The following is a 5,582-nucleotide window of genomic DNA, read 5'->3' as shown; positions in this document are numbered from 1 at the left end:
AGTTCCTAACACTCTCGCTGCCAGAACGGTGCCCGGTCGTGGGGGTGCTCCGTAATGTGGGCTCGCACTGGCTCACGCCGGAATTCCATTCTACTAACGGGGCCGGCAGGTGGCGTGGTGGTTAAGAGCACTGGACTCCCATGTGGCCCACTGTGGTTCGAGTGCCGGACCCAGCGGCTGGCTTTCTCTCTCTCCCTCTCTCTCTGATCAAATTGAAATAAAGTTCAATAAAATAACTCTTTAAAAGAAATTAAAAAAGAATTCCTTTCCACTAACGGAAAGGACAAAACCGTAAAAACTTAGGTTTTCTACTCTACCTTGCGGTTATCGTTATGTAACCTTCTCTCCACTGGAAGTCTCTTATTTATTTATTTTTTACATTTATTTATCTATGTATTTGTTGTGCTCTTTAAGTCACCGGGTTTGTGACTCGAACCGTGGTTAGCCATGAAGGAATCCAGCGCCTTAACCACCACACTGTCTGCTGGGCCACAGCTGGAAGTTTCTCGAGGGAGAAGACCAGGCTGTCTGTCTCCAACACCTAGGACCGTGTGGGCACATAGTAGGTCTTCTATATATACACACCTGAAGGAAAGGACAAGAGACTGCGGCTCCCCTGCCTGTCATGTTCGGAGTATCCACCAGGTGTCACCCTTGTCCCTGAAATGGGCCCTTCTGGGCGGGTGCATGGGAGGTCCCTCCCAGGCGGGGTCTGCTGACACTGAGGGTGGCTCTGGCCCTGGATCAGGGCGTTCTCCCTGCAGGAGGTGGCGGTGGGACTTCTGTGAGAGACCTCACCGTACCGGGCTGCGTGGGCCTGGCAGTCTTGAGGCGTGGGTTCCTCCACTCCCTGCTGGGGTCACCGGGAGAGCCCACCTGTCCGAGCCACGGTTTCTTCCTTGCAAAGTGGAGCACCGCTGTCCTGACAGGACGGAGGTGGCCAGGCCCAGCCCATGGGTCGGCGGGGGTTTGTGTGTCTTTTTGTTTCTTTGCTTGTTTTTAGAGAGAGCCTTGCCTTGGCCCGAGCAGGCTGGGCGTTCGCGAGCCTCTCGGATTCTGGCTCTCCGAGCGGAAATATGTGCAAATGCCCCATCCTGGAACTCTTCTCAAGAAGACCCTGGGAGTGGAGAACAACGGAGGTCTGGGCTCCCTGGGAACACGGGCCAGCTGGTGGCCCAGGGGACCAGCCCCGGCGACTTCACCTGCAGGAGCACACCCAGTAGGCAGAGGCCTCTTTCCCGAGGAGACTCCCTCAGTGAAGGGCTGGAGGGAGCTGGTGGGCAGCCCGTCCCCTGCCCTGGGCCTCCGTGGCTGTGTGACCCTGGCAGCTTCCTTACCCTCTCTGGGCCCTTCTCCAGTTGAATGGGTGGGGAGGCCGGGCCCCTCCAGCTGTTCTGCAGTAGAAGCCTGACCCCCTCCCCCCACACAGCTTATGCAGAAGTGGATGTGGAAGCAGATACAGAAAGCCATCAGAGTCTGGCTTTGAGAGGACCCTGCTCCCCTGAGCTCCCTCCCCTGCGGTGACCCTGAGCGGCTCAAGGCCGGTTCTCCAAGGCCCCCTCCAGGTGCAAGTCCCGATGACTCTGCAGTCTTCCTCGCCCGGCTCACCCTGGCTGTCCTCCCTGAGCCCAGACACCCCAGCCCCAGGGACGTCCCTCTCCCTGCCCTTTCCTGACACCCACAGGAGAGGGAGAGGGAGTTTGGAAGGGAGCCCACCGAGGGGCCACGGGCTTCCTCTGTGGCTGAGATGGCTGGGGACCGGCTGAGAGACCCTGCTGGGCTGCACCCACCTCCACCCCTCTTCACGCAGGGCTCTCCAGGCCACGTGAGAGTGAGCCAGGTGTCCGTGGGTCCTGACTGCTAGACCTGGTGTCAGGGCCAGTGGGATGTCAGTGCACCCCCGAAGATCGCTGGCCTTGCAAACCCCTCCCGGAAGCTGACTCACTCCAGGCCTGGCAGCCAGAGCCCCTAGGACGCGCAGAACTGGGACCGTGCCTTGGCCAGCTCTCTGCTCCTCGCTCCCCAGAGAAGGGACCCAGCCTGCTGAGGCCGTAGCCAGGCCCACTCGCCCTGGCTTTTCTTCCAAGTCTGTGTCTCGCCCCCCACCCCGGACACCCTGTCGTGCAGGAGCAGGAAGCTCTGAGTCCGGTCCGGGGCAGAGCCCAGAGTAGAGGGACTCAGCGCCCACCCTGGCCACGGGTGTGTGTTGGGGGGCGACCCAGACCCGGGCCAAGTTCCACTCTCGCTTCCACCATGTCCCCGCTGTGTGACCGGAGGGAATACTCCCCCTCTCTGGCCCTATCTGCCCCAACAGAGGTCACAGGAGCCAGTAGAACAGCAGGGCTGTCCTGGCCTTCACAGAGAGCAGACAGCATCGTGAGCCTGGGACCTTGTGCTCCCTCGAGACTTTCATCTCTCCTCCTGAGCTCCCAGTGAAAACACGGAGGTTTCTCTCCTCGCATTCCGAGTTCTTCTGCCTACACAGCCCCTTCCCCTGCCGGTCCTGGTCCCTTCGCTGTCCAGCAAATACCCACCCTTCCCTGCTGGGACGGCCCCACCCACTGCCCCCTCCCTGCCCCACCTCCGTCACATCAGCAGTACCTCCCTCCTTCTCTCTTCGTGGGCATCCCTCTGTAGCCATCCCCATCCGGTCTGCTTTACAGCTGGGGAAACTGAGGCACGGGGCTTCAGCAGTTGGAGCACACGGTGGGTGCCGGGCAGAGCCAGGCTTCAGCCCTGGCCAGGCCAACCCTAGAGCCCTGGGTGTTTCTCATGTTGCTGAGGGTCTGCATTAGACAGCTCAGCCCCACTTCCTGGCACCCACCTCCACCCCTCTTCACGCAGGGCTCTCCAGGCCACGTGAGAGTGAGCCAGGTGTCCGTGGGTCCTGACTGCTAGACCTGGTGTCAGGGCCAGTGGGATGTCAGTGCACCCCCGAAGATCGCTGGCCTTGCAAACCCCTCCCGGAAGCTGACTCACTCCAGGCCTGGCAGCCAGAGCCCCTAGGACGCGCAGAACTGGGACCGTGCCTTGGCCAGCTCTCTGCTCCTCGCTCCCCAGAGAAGGGACCCAGCCTGCTGAGGCCGTAGCCAGGCCCACTCGCCCTGGCTTTTCTTCCAAGTCTGTGTCTCGCCCCCCACCCCGGACACCCTGTCGTGCAGGAGCAGGAAGCTCTGAGTCCGGTCCGGGGCAGAGCCCAGAGTAGAGGGACTCAGCGCCCACCCTGGCCACGGGTGTGTGTTGGGGGGCGACCCAGACCCGGGCCAAGTTCCACTCTCGCTTCCACCATGTCCCCGCTGTGTGACCGGAGGGAATACTCCCCCTCTCTGGCCCTATCTGCCCCAACAGAGGTCACAGGAGCCAGTAGAACAGCAGGGCTGTCCTGGCCTTCACAGAGAGCAGACAGCATCGTGAGCCTGGGACCTTGTGCTCCCTCGAGACTTTCATCTCTCCTCCTGAGCTCCCAGTGAAAACACGGAGGTTTCTCTCCTCGCATTCCGAGTTCTTCTGCCTACACAGCCCCTTCCCCTGCCGGTCCTGGTCCCTTCGCTGTCCAGCAAATACCCACCCTTCCCTGCTGGGACGGCCCCACCCACTGCCCCCTCCCTGCCCCACCTCCGTCACATCAGCAGTACCTCCCTCCTTCTCTCTTCGTGGGCATCCCTCTGTAGCCATCCCCATCCGGTCTGCTTTACAGCTGGGGAAACTGAGGCACGGGGCTTCAGCAGTTGGAGCACACGGTGGGTGCCGGGCAGAGCCAGGCTTCAGCCCTGGCCAGGCCAACCCTAGAGCCCTGGGTGTTTCTCATGTTGCTGAGGGTCTGCATTAGACAGCTCAGCCCCACTTCCTGTTGAGCACCCCCAGGCAAACCGATCTGAGCCTCGTTTCAGCCTGGAAGCTGTCATCATGTGTAATGGGGTGCAAGGGGCACCCCCGGGGGGCTGTGGTTGTACCTGTTGGACCAGGCCCCGCTCTGCTTAACCATCCATGGGCTCCTCCTGCAGTCGCTGGAATTCTGCCATCTGGTGGCCACGTTGGGAATTACCGTACATTTGGTTACCTTACACTAGCCAGCCCTGGCCTCTGAAGGGCACAGGAGGCCTGGAAGACGGAGAGCCGCCCAGACACCCCAGCGATCCATCCTTGGGGGTCCAGACAGGTCCTTCCAGGCTTCTATCAACACTCTGCCCAAGACTGATGCCTAATCTCCCCTCTCCACCCTGAATGACCTCTGGCCCCAACACAGGACGTCTCCCCTGGACAGCTGAGGCTGCATCCCTGCTTCTCCTGACGCACCTGCAGCGTGTCCTCCGCCGACATCCGGACCCACTGTGAAGACCGAGATCCGGTCCTGCAGCCTGAGGAACACCTGGCCCGGGCTCACCCCGCAGGCCCGGCTGGCCCCGCTCTCCTGGCCCGTCATTGACTCCTTCCCTACCCCCTCCCAGCACGCTGCGCTTCCCTTCTTGCTCACGTGCCCCAGGACCCTTGCACTGCCTGGGGTGTCCTCCCCTGAGTGCATGTCTTCCAGGCGTCAGCTCCGATGCCCCTTCTCAAAGAGGCCTGTAAGGCCCCCAGACCCGAGCGCTGCTGCGGCCTCACATCACCTGCATCTAACCGGCCTGCTGTGCGTCTTCACCTGCAGTCGTCCCTCGCCTCCTCAGCAGTGCCCGAGCTCTGTGAGTGCAGGGCCGTGGCTGCTTCCCGTCCCTGGCCGAGCCTGGAACGCTCCCAGGCCTCAGCAGCCAGGCAGAAACACGGGCCAAGGGGAGGAATAAATGAATGAATGCATAAAGGAGCGGATGGCGCTCCTCCTCCGTCACGAATAGGGCACACAAAGTACAGCCCCAGCGTGCATAGCAGGGAGCCCACGCCCCGAATCACAGTCGTCCTGTTATTCCTTTCCCTTCCTCTGGCTCAGCCGAGGAGGGTGCTGATCTGCAGGCCCTTGGTCCTTAACCCACTCCGCTGCTCCAGACCCCTGCTAGCCAGCCTCCTGCACCCCACGGCTCTCAGCCCCGCTGCCCGGGCCCACCTGCACAGGGCTCCCGGCTGCCTGGACGCACCGGCACACTCCTGCCTCAGGGCCATGGCACCAGCTGCTTATACCAGCATGCTCTGCTCAGGCCCGCTGCCCTCGCCTCCTTCCCTGCCTTACTCAGCTCGCCTTCCCTGCCCTTCAGGTAAGCCGGGACCCCGCCCCGTCGGCCTTTGCTGACCTACGCCTCTGCCAGGGGGCGTTTCACGTGTTTTCGCTCTCCTTCCCCGGGTGTGTGAGCATTTTGTCTAGTAGTTTTTACAATTAAATTACACATTTTTCTTTCACGAGAATGAGAAACAGAGAGAGGCCCAGACCTGGAGCACAACTGGTTAGCACTATGCAGAGGGAGCCGGGTCCCACGTGGTCGGCTGTGGTTCGAGTCCTGGCACGTGCGGGCATGCCCAGGACACTGGCAGGATGGAGAAACGGCAGGAAGGACTGCAGTGTGGCATGGCCAGGACACTGGCAGGATGGAGAACCGGCAGGAAGGACTGCAGTGTGGCCGATCCCCACTGGGGAGCTTCTCCCTCTCTCTCTTCCT

This window comes from Tupaia chinensis, unplaced genomic scaffold (genome assembly GCF_000334495.1).
Source record: "Tupaia chinensis unplaced genomic scaffold, TupChi_1.0 Scaffold000561_1, whole genome shotgun sequence".
Lineage (NCBI taxonomy): Eukaryota > Metazoa > Chordata > Mammalia > Scandentia > Tupaiidae > Tupaia > Tupaia belangeri.
The sequence above is the reverse complement of the archived record's forward strand: the minus strand, read 5'-3'. Positions refer to the sequence as shown.